This window comes from Myotis yumanensis, unplaced genomic scaffold, assembly GCF_028538775.1.
Source record: "Myotis yumanensis isolate MYYU_CA2020_CCGP unplaced genomic scaffold, mMyoYum1.0.hap1 SCAF_23, whole genome shotgun sequence".
Classification (NCBI taxonomy): Eukaryota; Metazoa; Chordata; class Mammalia; order Chiroptera; family Vespertilionidae; genus Myotis; species Myotis yumanensis.
In genome coordinates, this window is record NW_027223774.1 from 12,298,097 (window position 1) to 12,312,442 (window position 14,346).

Consider the following 14,346-nt stretch of genomic DNA (forward strand, 5'->3'; position numbering starts at 1 on the left):
GCTATCTTTGGGTGGCATGTGACGGCTTTCCATGAAACTATCTGTATATGACTCAGCCACAACACCCCCAGGCCACCCCAAAGCTCAGGGAATCTGGATACATAATATGGACAGAGGAGGAGCTCACAATTGTAATTGAGGGAACAAGGGTGCATATTAGGGTGCCCTGATGGTATCTTTAATGAATATTAAATTGAATATGATAATAATTTTGTATTAGTATCTTTTAAAACACTTTATAACTTACTATTTTGAAATATTTTAGACTTACAAAAATGTTTCAAAGACAGTAAAGAACTTCTATCTTTCACCCAGCTTCCTCTAGCGTTAGTATCTTATATGAATCTAACACAATTATTACAACCAGGAAACTAACATTGGCATGTTACTAGTGACTAATCAACAGACCTTATTTCCATTTTCCCAACTGCCCCCTACTGACTGCTGCCTGCTCAGGATCCAGTCAGAATCCCACACTGCATTTGGTCAGTGTGACCCCTTGTGCCCTTCCGTCTGGGATGGTGTCCTCGCTGTGTGCTCTTAGAGTCTGTCCTTATCTATTTAGGATCCACTAATTATAGGACCAAAATAATGGCCAAGCTGTTTACATCTCCCTGGGACCCAGTGTCCATTCTCTACACAGACCCTTTAACTACTTTACACACCAAATCAATATTTCCTCAGCGCAGGGGAAATCAACCAGAGCCAGGAGCCAGATGTTATGCCCAGATTTCAGGATCCCCAAAAGACCACCAGGGAGCCAGCCGAATCCGATACAAAAGCAAAGAGTCTTTATTTGAGCTAGCTTGGCTCCCCGACCACACTCACCGGCGCATTGGCAAGTGGCAGAGAGAGCGAGCTTTGTGAGTAAAGGGGTTTTATAAGGGGGGTGGAGTAAGGGGAGGAGAGAGGACTGTGGACCCTGCCGATAGGCCGGGCGCAAATCGGTGTCTTGTTACACAGGATGTGGTCGTATCTATGGCACGCACTTCCCTTGATTATCATTGGTTAGTTTAAAGAAATCCTAGGTGTGGCTAGCAGAGGCTTGGGCTTCCAGGAAGAAGCTCCTTGCTGAGCACATGACTAAGGCTGCTGCCCAAAAATGGAGGATCCAGGGTAAGATGGAGGCCGTAGCCCTCACCCTGGGGCAAGATGGAGGGCGTAGCCCTCGCCCTTTCACCAGACAGCTAGAAATCACCCTAACGCCCAGAGCCCACCAACATTATTCGAAGTAGCTGACCCTAAGCTGTTTCCTCCGCCCCGCTCTGCCTTTTCCCAGGAAAACACCCAAGGGCTCTGACTTATGACCCTCTTTCATTCCTGCTCTGCCTCCTGAAACACCTGTTGCTTTCCCATGTGGCCCTGCACACTCACCTCTCCTTTTTAGGGAAACAGTGAAACTATAACATCAAACTTCTTTCAATTGCATTGGCCTTGCTGTATCCTCACTCAGTCACCTCCATGCATTAAATTCCCATGGGTGCAGCTGGTTCTTCCTTAATCCTTACCTTTCTGGTCAGCTTTGGGAGGTTTTGCCTGCACATGTGCAGCCAGGCCTGCATCCAGGAGCTTTGGACAAAAACCACATGGACTTCTGGTGCCAGGTTTATTGGAGGCCATTAAAAAGGTGGAACTGAAATCCTGGGTCAACCCTGGCTCATCTTGTTACATAAGACAATGAATTTGTACATAGGTTCAATTTTATTTTGTTTTCTGTTTACATATGACTCAGCGCATCTTACACAGCTTGCTTCACAGTTCCCCTCCTAGTGCTGTTTTGATGGGACTCTCTAACATGTGCATAAAAATAGGTGCAAGATTATTTATTGCAGCATTTTTTTAGGGTAAAATTGAAAATTGGGAACAACTCATGTGACTTTCAAAGAAGACAAATGAAATAAATTACCATTTATTCATAAAATGGAAATATAGGCAGCCATAAGAAATATTGGTGAGCTTTTAGGACTTTAGGGCTTCTACTATATATATATGTATAGTAGAGGCCCAGTGCACTAATTCGTGCACATTGAAAGGCAATTAATTAGAAGAAAGATTCATGTGGTAATTATGTTACTGCAAAAAATTAGATGTCAAAATAATATATATAATATAGTATTCTAAAATTTAAACACACGTGTGATTGGCACCAGTGAGAGCTTTATATGTATCACCCATGTGTGAGTAAATGTTTATTTTTAAACTGCCAGTGTGCATCATATGTACTGGCTAGTTTGTCAGACAAATGGATGGTCAGTCACTTAGCCTTTTATATATACAGAGAATATATATATATATATATATATATATATATATATATTCCTTTTTTAAGAGAAAAGTGTGGCCTACATGTACCCACATTTATATGCATATAAATATATAACATTTATAGAAAAATGCAAGCAGCATGTTGTAAACACAGTTACCATTGGGGAGGGGAAGTGATGTAACAAATATTGTAAACTCTCACTGTGTAATCTCTAGTTCTCAACAGATGAAACAGTTTTCAATAAAATATATCCTGTTGTCTATATTGTTATTTTAAGCAATATCAGAAGATTGGGATAGACCAAAGGTAGATCGAGAAAAGGTGACAGGATGGAAGAGTCACATAGGGGGAGAGAGACAGAGCAAAACTCCTCAGCAACGGAGAGTCCAGGTGGAGAGAAGTCAGCAGGAGGGCAGCAGATCTTGTTGTTGGCACTGTCGGTGGCTGGCCTGCCTCTGGATGGCGCAGAACGAAGCTCACCAAGCCCCCTCTGTCTGGGAACAGTCCATGGCAACAGGTCTTCTCAGTCCAGGAGGCTTTCCCCTGACCCCCTGATCTGAGCAGAGCTGACTGGACGGCTCTCCCACTTCCCACCTACAACCTGGAGCTGGGACTCCACATGTCCCTCCAGCCAGAATCTGAGAGCAGAGGGGAAATATGTTCCTTCATCCTAGTCACCGGTGAGATCATCCCTGGCCATGAGGACCCACTTGGCTTGGGTGGAACCGAAGTGGGTTAGACAGACTTGTAGGTCCCAGTTCTTGGATGAAGGTGCAAATGAATGGGCCCTGAGGCTGAGAGGGTGATAGATACCCAAGTCACCAGAAGTTCTTTCTCTTTACAGCACACATTGGCTCAGGCTACAGTCACAAGAATCTAATGCTAATTGTCTGGAGTCTTTCCAAACAATTTCACAGCAGGAAGGCCATGAGCAAGAGTGCCTAGCCAGGAATGGAAGGTGAAGTTACTCAGAGAAATTCTATCTCTAGATGCCATCACCCTCCTATCAGGCTTCAAATCTCTCCACTTCAAAACGCACACCACACCTTTGCTTAGGATCCAGCACAGCAGGAGGACAAAGAAGGAAACAAGTCAGGTCTCATAACCTTAGACCACAGCTTGCAGACCAAAAACCAAAAAAAACACCAATGTCTTTGTTTAATTGAGCACTCAATTAAGCATAATGTTAGCATTCAGTCTTGCTTTATTTTGAATTACACCATGATGAGATGGGACACACAGAGCTGTGGTCTCCAAAGCCCTCAGAGCACCCTGCACCCCACCCCTGTATCCCAGGGCCAGGCGGATCCCAGGTTCCTCTTGGGGCAGCTGCAAGAATCATGGGCTCTGGTCCCTCTGGCAGGTCTCTCTTCAACTAGAACGACAAACAGAGGGACTCTGTGAGACTGGGCTTGAGGGAGACATAGATGCAGAGCAGGTGAATGAGAATCTGGGACAAGAGGTGGAGAGGTGGAGGACAGAGCAGGGTGCCCTGCCTGGAGGACCCAGACATTAAACTGTCCCCTGCTCACCCCACACTCTCTGCAGCCTGGAGCACAGCAGGCCCCTACCTGAGGCATTCCTTCATGACGGGAGCAGAGGAGCAGTCAGACTTCACTCCTGGCACCTTTTTCTAAGTCATCTCAGTCATCTTCTCCAGGAAACCAGAGAATTCTAGGAGCACAGCTGGAAACAGGGTCAGTAGGTGCAGTTATATCCACATGGGCGACTCTGGACAAAGGGCACAAGGTCCCTTCCACACAGCAGTTCTCCCTGGCATCATAGATCTGGTTCCACACCTGTTCCCAGGGGGAGCCTGGGGGATGGAGCAGGTGTGAGTCCCAGAAAACAATAAACCTGGTCACAATCTGGGGTAATAATGTAGGAGTCCATCCCACCACCCATGTGTTGCCTCCTCCTCATCCTTATCCTCACATGAAACCGCTCTGAGACTGAGCACAGGTACACAAGGATGCAAACCAGCCCTGTGGGAAAGTAATGGGCTGGGTGACAAGGCCAATTTGTAGTCTGGGGTATGCTCTGAGGCTAGTTGGGTTCTGGCTAAAGCACGGTGTTAGTTTGGGGATGATTCTTTTGGGATTTGTTTGACTGGGTTGGGGTCAGTGTCCCAGAGCTGGTCGTGGGCTCCCTGGTACCCTGGAAGGTGAAGGATGCAGGAATGTTCCAAAAGAGCCAAGGTGGGAGTCTAGGGAAAGGACTGAGTATTGTGTTAGTGGAAGATGCTGCTGGAACTGAGGGGTTGCAGGGGCCATGGGGATGGGAGGGAGGGGGCTAGGATGGAAGAGGACCTCTGGAGAGTATAGGGGGTGAGATATTTTGAGCTAATGATTAATGATGTTGGACTTGGGGCTGGGGTCCTCCTTACCCAAGGTGCAGCTCCTGGTCACCGTGGCTTTGCAGCAGCCTCGAGGGGAGTGCGTGGGAAAGTGTCTGAGAATCTGAAATGGCTCTTTTATTGCAGCTTAAAGGCCCATGTATGATTCTGGAAGGGTCTCTATGTGACCTCAGTCAGATCAGAGAATTCCCAATTCGCAAGTCACTCTGATGAGAACCAGACTGGACAGAAGGAAAACCCACATGAGCCCTCACTGGACAGGAGGGGCTGAGTCATCCATTCAATCAAACTATCCCTGGCCCACGCACAACTTTCAGGGGACACTATATGTTCAGGGGCCTGAGTCTGCTCAGCTACCTCTTCCTTTTTGTATTAGCACACCCCAATAGACCCTGTTAGATACACTTATACTGCATGATGCTACTGGTATTTCTGTCCACGAGCACATGGCATGACACATGTGTCAATTTGTAAGACTCTTAGAAGAGTGTGTTCCTCTTGGTAAAACTTTATCAGTGATTGCTAAGCAATAGAAAATAATCTTTTCATAGCTATAACTTTCTAACATTTAAAACTGTATCCTGACCTAGTTGGTTTGGCTCAATAGATAGAGCATCGGCCCTCATACTGAAGTGTCAGCCTGCGGACTCAAGGGTCCCAGATTCGATTCTGCTCAAGGGCATGTACCTTGGTTGCAGGCACATCCCCAGTAGGGAGTGTGCAGGAGGCAACTGATCGATGTTTCTCTCTCATCGATGTTTCTACCTCTCTATCCCTCTCCCTTCCTCTTTGTAAAAAATCAATAAAATATACTTAAAAAAATAAGGCTGTGTAGAAAATTCTATCCAGAGGAAATGCTTATTTCTAGAAATCTTTTAAAATATATTTTTATTAACTTTTAGATAGAGAGGGAGAGAGTGATAGAAACATTGATTGGCTGCCTCCTGCATGCCCTGTATTGGGGATCAAACCTGCAACCTGGGCAGGTGCCCTGGCCTGGAATCAAACCAGAGACCTCTTTGTCCATGGGACTATGCTCAATCCACTTAGCCACAGCAGCCAGACTATTTTTATAAATCTTATCTCAAGAAAAAATAAATTAGAAGTATGGGATTTTTGAGAACCAGGATGGCAGTGTAGGTAAATGCCTGCACTAAGCCACCTTCCACAACAACATCAGAACTAAACTAAACCCTGGCCAGTTTGGCTCAGTAGATAGAGCGTCAACCTGGGAACTGAAAGGTTCCAGGTTTGATTCTGGTCAAGGACACATACCCGGGTTGTGGGATCAATTCCCAGTGTGGGGTGTGTAGGAGGCAACCAATCAGTGATTCTCTCTCATCATTGATCTTTCTATCTCTCTTTAATATATAAATTAAAAATAAGCTAAAACACAGAACAACCATCATTCAGAACTGCCTGAAATCTGGCTGAATGGAAGTTCCACATCTAGAGAAGTAAAGGAGGAAAATTGAGAAATGTACTTTCTTGGTAGGAGGAGCAGAGGTGCAGAGCAGGCTGGTTGATCACTCGCATGTGGTGTATTTTTAATCGGGTGGGATATATATGCTTCAGAGGACCCCCATAAGAAGCAAGTGGTCCAAGACCCACATAAGCCCTCTAGCCCAGGGTTCCAGAGCTGAAAAGAGAAGTCTCTGTGACTTTGGTCTATAACAACCAGTGGGAATTGTGGCTGAGTAACAGGGAGGCTGCTGGAGACCCAGCAGTTCCTCTTAAAGGGCTAGTGCATGGACTTACTCAGACTTGATCCCTCTGGGCTCCAACACTGGGGCCGTGACTTGGGGGGCGGGGGGGACCCAGGGACAAATGGGGAAGAACTGGATTGTTTGGCATTGTGGCAGGAATTCAGGAGCAGCTTTCTCCCAGACAGGGATGCTCACAGGGGTCATTGTTCCTGTGCTGGGACCTCTCTCCCATCCCAGGGCTGACTGGCAGCCATATATGAGTTTCCAACAGCTTGGCTCACACTGTTTGATCCACTCTGGTGATTCCCTGAGACCCTGCCCCATCCAATTTGCAGCCCCACCCAAGCTGTTTGCAGCAGTTTTTCCATATCAATGGCCTGTCCTGGCTCAGGCTTCAGACTTTCCTAAAATTTTTCAAACAAGCAGCAGCTGGTATCAGCATGCCCAAACCTACCAATAAGAGGCCTGAGATCCAGCACTAGAAGCAGCCTGCTTTGCTTCACATCTGGATCTCTCCTGGGACCTTCCAAACCCAATATAAAGAGCAGCCACCTACATATCTCTCTGTAGCTTCTGCCTGATAGCCCCAGGTAATGGCTAACTTTATACCTCTCCAGAGGCTCCAGAGCCAATGAACCCAGGTGACAGTTTCAAACCATACCAGATTACAATTGTACACATTCACAAGCAACACACTCAAGGGGCAAACCCACTGAAGCAAGTCCTGCTCCACAGGGGCTTCTCCTGCACAGCAGCTCTTTTACTGTAGTCACAGCTGGTCCTCACAACCAATTGGCCTGGAGGTCAATTCCTCCAAGTGACACCAATAGCAATCAAAGCTCAACTACAATAAGACTGCACACACAGCCCACACAGAGGTGCACCTAAAGGGCCCAGCTCAGATGACTGAGAAGGCTGAACCACTGGATCCTACAGGACACCTACTACACAAGGCCACTCTACCAATTTCAGGAGACATAGTAGTTCTACCTAATATATAGAAACAAACACATGGAAGCAGCCAAAATGTGGAGACAAAGAAGCATGTCACAAATGAAAGAAATGGAAGAAAATAAACTACTGTAAACAGAGTTCAAAATAATAGTTATAAGGTTGTTCAAGGATCTTAATGAGACCTTCAAGGGACTTAGTGAGATTTACAAAGATTTTAGTGATAATTTCAAAGACATGAAAAAGAACCAGTCAGAAATTAAGTATACACTAACTGAAATAAAGAATAATTTACAAGGGTTCAATAGTAGAAGATTCTGATAATCAAATAAATGATTTGGAATATAAGGCAGCAAAAAACACCCAATCAGAAGAGCAAAAAGAAAAAAGAATCAGAAAATATGAAGATAGTATAAGGAGCCTCCAGGAAAACTTCAAGCGTACCAATATTCGCATTATGTGGATGCCAGGAGGAGAAGAGAGAGACCAAGATATTGAACACCTGTTTGAAGAAATAATGACAGAAAAATTCCCCTACCTGGTGAAAGAAATAAACTTACAAGTCTAGGAAGCACAGAGAGTCCCAAATAAGAGGAACGCAAAGAGACCACACCAAGATGCATCATAATGAAAATGACAAGGGTTAAAGACAAAGAGAGAATCTTAAAAGCAGCAAGAGAAAAGCTACATGGCAGTGCTCATATGGTTGTCAGCTGATTTCTCAACAGAATCTATGCAAGCCAGAAGGGAGTGGCAAGAAATATTCAAAGTGATGAACAGCAAGGACCTACAATCAAGATTACTCTACCCAGCAAAACTATCATTTAGAATTGAAGGTCAGATAAAGAGTTCCACAGACAAGAAAAAGCTAAAGAAATTCATCACCACCAAACTGGTATTACATGAAATGCCGAAGTGTATTCTAGAAGGAGAAGAAAGAGAAGGAGAAGGAGAAGGAGAAGGAGAAGGAGAAGGAGGAGGAGGAGGAGGAGGAGGAGGAGGAGGAGGAGGAGGAGGAGGAGAAGCCCAGCAGCCGTGGCTCAGTGGTTGACCATCGACCTATGAACCAGGAGGCCACAGTTTGACTCCTGGTCAGGGGACATGTCCAGGTTGTGGGCTTGATCCCCAGTGTGGGTGTGCAAGAGGCAGCCAATCAATGATTCTCTCTCATCATTGATGTTTCTGTCTCTCTCTTCCTCCCCCTTCCTCTCGGAAATCAATAAAAATGAAGAAGAAAAAGATAAAAAATATGAACAATAAAATAGCAATAAATATCTACTAACAATTGAACCTAAAGGTCCAAATAAATGAACAAGTAATCTAGTGAACAAAATAATCTGATGAATAAAATAGAACCAGAGGCATGGAAACATGAAACAGACTGACAGATCTCAGAGGGAAGGGAGGGAGGGGTAGGAAGTGATTAACCAAAGATCTTATATGCATTACCTATGTACATAGACAATAGTGTGGTGAAGACCTGGGGTGGGGTGGGTACCAGTGGAGGGGAGCAATAGAGGGTAAGGGGTACCTCTGTAATACTCTCAACAATAAAGATTTTTTTTAAAAGAAAGATTAACAAATATAATACAATAAAAATAATAAAGAAGTATGGACTTTTTCATTAAGAAGGGAAACAACTCCTAAGCAACATAGTTTGTCAGAAATATTGAGATCACAACAGAAACCCTTTTCCAGGAAATGTTAGCATTGTTTCTATAAAAGAGAAAACCTTTTTCATTGCCAAAATATTTTTTGTTTCTTAATTTCTCTGAATTGCACAAATATTAAATGTACTACTTGAAGAATTTATAGGTGTATAACCACACTCACATCAAGAGAGATAGCATTTACATCTTTCAAGAATGCTTTCTCATTCCCCTTGTCAGTCAGCTCCATCCAGAGTTAATAATAGTCTACTTTTACATATCATTCCAGTTTTATTTCTGTATACATACATATGTACAATGATTTTTTAAATATATGATCACACTATGAATACCATCCACAGTGGTATCTTGGATACAGTTTAGATCTGCACCATATTTGATGTGCATATAGGTTTGTGTTATTAAAACTGCATAACCTGCCACTGGATAGATACACCAAAATTTATGTAATTTCCTGTTATTGGACATTTTTGTTTCACTAATATTTAAACATTCTAAGACAACATCTTTGTACCCCTCTCTGGTATAATTATTTCCTTAGGATAAAGTCCTAAAAATAGAATATGATTTTACTGATATGTGGAATCTAATGAATAAAATAAACTAACAAAAAAAATAGAAACACGCTCATAGACACAGAAAAGAGACAGACAGCAACAGCTGTCAGAGGGGAGAGGGATAGGGGCAGGGTGGAAAAGGTGAAGGGATTAAGAAAAATAAAAATCTCATAGACAACAGTATGGTGATTACCAGAGGGAAGGGAGGTAGAAGAGGGTAAAGGAGGCATAAATGATGATGGAATGAGAGTTGACTTGGGGTAGTGAACACACAATACATATACAGATAATGTATTATAGAATTGTGCACCTGAAACCTATATAATTTTATTAACCAAAGTCACTCGAATAAATTCATTTTTTAAAATAAAAAAAAGGCTTAAAAATGGAAATGGGAGACAACAATTAAGGCTTGGCTAGAACAAGACTGCGCACAGAGACCACAAGGGGGTGCACCAAGAAAGCATAAAAGATGCGGAGACAAAAAAACATGACAGAAATGGAGGATATGGAGCTAAGAATCGCAATTTTGAGGGCTTGCCATAAATTTGTGCAGAGCCTCACGAAAACTAATGAGACCATTGATGCTACGATAAAGAAATTAGAAAGTAAGCATACACGGACTGAAATAAAGAATATTATACCCAATAGCAGACCAGAGGAGCTCAAGAATCAAACCAAAGATTCGACAAAAAACACCCAATTGGAAAAGCAAAATGAAAAAAGAATCCGAAAGTGTGAAGATAGTGTAAGGAGCCTCTGGGACAGCTTTAAGCGGACTAATATCAGAATTATTGGAGTGCCAGAAGATGAGAGACAGCAAGATATTGAAAACCTATTTCAAGAAATAATGGCAGAAAACTTCCCCCACCTGGAGAAAGAAATGGACTTACAGGTTCAAGAAGCGCAGAGAACCCCAAACAAAAGGAATCCAAAGAGGACCACACCAAGACACATCATCATTAAAATGCCAAGAGCAAAAGACAAAGAGAAAATCTTAAAAGCAGCAAGAGAAAGAGGCTCAATTACCTACAAGGGAATACCCATACGACTGTCAGCTGATTTCTCAACAGAAACTTTGCAGGCCAGAAGGGAATGGCAAGAAATATTCAAAGTGATGAATACCAAGAACCTACAACCAAGATTACTTTATCCAGCAAAGCTATCATTCAGAATTGAAGGTCAGATAAAGAGCTTCACAGATAAGGAAAAGCTGAAGGAGTTCACCACCGCCAAACCAGTATTATATGAAATGCTGAAAGGTATCCTTTAAGAAGAGGAAGACGAAGAAAAAGGTAAAGATACAAATTATGAACAACAAACATGCATCTATCAACAAATGAATCTAAGAATCAAGTGAATAAATAACCTGATGTACAGAATGAACTGGTGATTATAATAGAATCAGGGACATAGAAACGGAATGGACTAACTATTCTTGGGGGGAAAAGGGGTGTGGGAGATGCGGGAAGTGACTGGACAAAAATCATGCACCTATGGATGAACACAGTGGGTGGGGAGTGAGGGTGGAGGGTGGGGTGGGAGCTGGAAGGAGGGGAGTTATGGGGGGAAAAAAGAGGAACAAATGTAATAATCTGAACAATAAAGATTAAAAAATAAATAAATAAACACTAACTTTATAATAAAAAAAAATGGAAATGGGAGATTATGAGCATTTTGAAGGCTTTATGATGTTGTCTTTAAGGTGCATCTGTTACACCTTGCTTCCGGACAAATTCCTCTGTGTAGCCAGTGCAGGGTCTGCAGCTCTGAGCACAGAAGCGGCCAGGACACCCAATCAACACACCTGCGCAGTCCGGGCCTTCCTTAGCTGGGCAGCTGAGGCCTGACCTGGAATCCAAATATCCTCTTGGCACCACAGGGGCAACCTGGAATATCCTTTTCTTGAGGGACATTTTCACCAGAGACCCAGATGGGGGCACTCCCTCTGCCATGTCCGAGAATTTCTCCTGGTTCCTGGGCTATTGGAGTTTTAAACTTCTGGAAAATTGCATCTCCCCAGGATTCATTTTTCCATGGGATCCAATTCTTCCTCAGGTGCTTCAAGCTCGCTGACGATAATCTCTGATTCATCTTCTGTGTCTGAAACTTCAGGTGTGACCTCATCTTCTGTTTCTATGACAATTTCAAATTCTGGAAAAAGGAAGCTGTGGTCTGGAACTGTATTGTCCAAATTATCTGGTTGTACAAGCCTGCTTATGTCCAGAGCTTATTTGGGGCCCTGCAGAGCCACAAACCCTGCAGAGATGAGCCACAGACCTGATGGGGAAGGACACGGATCTCCCATCTCTGGGAAAGGACACTCAGAAGGTGGCTCATATGAGTACAAGTCCTTTTTCCTAGGTGGCTGATTTGTAAAAATTCACAGGCTCAATCAACACTGAGGCTGCTCATGGCCCCAGAAGAGGAGCAGGCTGAGATGGAGGCTAGAGGGGACAGGGGCGTGTACAGCTGGAGAGGGCATGCCAGTCCCGGAGGCGAGGGAAAATTCCTTGTCTGGAACTACTGGTCTCTCCGCCCTCCTGCCTGTGCCACCCCATGAATCCCGCTCCACCACTCCAGGGCACACGCCCAGAATTAATCATCTTCTGAGTTACATCATCATAGATTAGTTTTGCCTGTTTTGAATGACCAATGTGAACCACACAGTAAGCTCTGTTCAGTGTTGGCTTTATTCATGGAACACGATGTCTGAGAGACATAGTATCTATGTGTGAAGCAGCAGATCGTGTTTGTCGCTGGGGAGCCTTAGTTCCACTTAGTGAACTTACCACTATCTACCTGTCTATCTACACTGATGGATATGGGAGCTGTTACAGTTTGGGACTGGAACGAATGAGGCTTCTTTGAACATTCCCTTACATGCTCTTTTGATGAATCCAATATTACAAGCATATTTTAATTAATGGAGGGAGGAATCAAGCTTCTCATGTATTTATTATTTCAGACCCTGGGACTGGGAGTGGTCACCTCCTCTAAGTAAATATGAAATTCCAGGCCAGCAGATTGGGACCTTGAGTGGCAGCTGGTATCTGCATGCCCATCAGGATAAGCTGATTTAATCACTCCGTTGTGCTCTGCACTTCTCACAGACTCTCCTACCACCTTACCACACCACATCCACCACCACCACCACCTTCACTGTGCACATTTCACTCAGGTGACAAATCCATCCTGGGTACCACCCAAAAGAAGGCTTGCTTCAGTGTGTCCATGGTTCCATCCCATTGGCAGAGGTCCCTTTGAATGAGACCAATGCTCAGAACCACACCAATCAGGGCAAAAAATAGCCCATAATAGAAGGAAGTCTCACCTGTCTGAACACATCGCTGCATATTCCACAGGTGAGTGAGGAGATCCAGGCGCACTGGTGAATTGCAATTTGGACTAGTTTCCACAGACACCCATGGGAACCTACGTCTGTTTACCTCAAGAGCTGTGCCAGGGCTTCTTTCTCTGAGGATCCTTCAAGTTGAAAAGTAAAAAAGGCCAGCCAGGCCAGTGTGGCTCAGTGGTTGAGCATCGACCCAGGAACCCGGAGGTCATGGTTTTGATTCCCAGTCAGGGAACACATCTCGGTTGCAGGCTGGATCCCCATTACAGGGTGTGCAGGATGCAGCTAATCAATGATTCCCATCATTGATGTTTCTCTCTCCCTCTCTGAAAAAATATAAATCTTATATTTATATTTTAAAAATATAAATCATTTATTAATAAAAATATACATCACTTTTAAAAAGTAAAAAAGGCCAAATAAGTTATTAAAGTCTTGGTTTATTTTAAATATCCGCATTTAAAAATTGGGGTGACTAGCTCTAGCTCAGAAATGTCCTGCCATATTGGGGCTGTTTAAAGGGTTTACAAAATTATGAAAATAGTGCCCCTCAGGGGGAGTTAGATGGTAATGGGACAAGTGCACGGTTGTAGGATGGACTTGGTCCATCTGTCAGCTCTCTCCATGATGGTGGTAGTCACCTCTTAGGAACAGGAAACTAGTTGATCCCTTTGAGGTCTGAGCCAGGTGCACCTCATGCCTGGATGATCTGGGACAGGTTCAACCTCAGCTTGGAAACAATAACCCTGGGAAGAACCAGAGGGATTAGACCAAGAGCGAGTTCCTGGAATCCAGGGCTCTCCCAGGACCTGCTGACTCCAGGCCATAGCTCAGCAATGTTTTCCAGGTGAGGTGACCTTGGGGGACCTGGGGACGGTCAGCATCCTGAGGGTCAGCATCCAGCAGTGTCTCTCTCAGGAGCATGGTGTCCAACATGGCAGTCACTGCACACACACTGCTTTTAAGTGAATTAAAATTAAACAAAATGAAAAATTCAGTGTCTCAGTTTCATGAATCACATTTCAAGTGTTTAACAGTGTCGACATAAGAAACATCCAAACCTGTAGAGAATTTTATATAAAGTTTAAACTGATGACATAATACTGGGGAGCAAGACCTCAAACACTCTGGAGAATAAGTTTTGCAGCCACTTGTATGCAGCTGAGATTAAGCAGTGAATGTAAGGAAGATTATGTGGAGGTGGGAGAAAGCAAGAGGGGATGGGATGATGGGATAATTAGGAAGATTATGTGCTTTTTTAAGGGCGGTTGTGCCTTCAAGTAGTGTAACTTCTGGCACCTTAAATGTTGTGGGGAAGCACGGGACTTAGTTGGAAAGTCTATGAGTAGGACTCTCCAAAAGGTCAGGGGCTGCTAGAGGGACCTTGCTGAAGGCAGCAGCGCCTGCCTTGACTTTTCCAAACAAGTCCAAACCCCCAGGTGTTTTGCTGGAATCTCTATGTTTAGTCTTTAGACACGACCTCCT

General features: G+C 43.9%; 1 pseudogene; it reads right to left on the reverse strand.

Annotated features, from left to right (window-relative positions):
• Positions 1-11,206: 11,206 nt before the first annotated feature.
• On the reverse strand, positions 11,207-11,883 carry LOC138999944 (programmed cell death protein 2 pseudogene; annotated as a pseudogene).
• Positions 11,884-14,346: the final 2,463 nt, after the last annotated feature.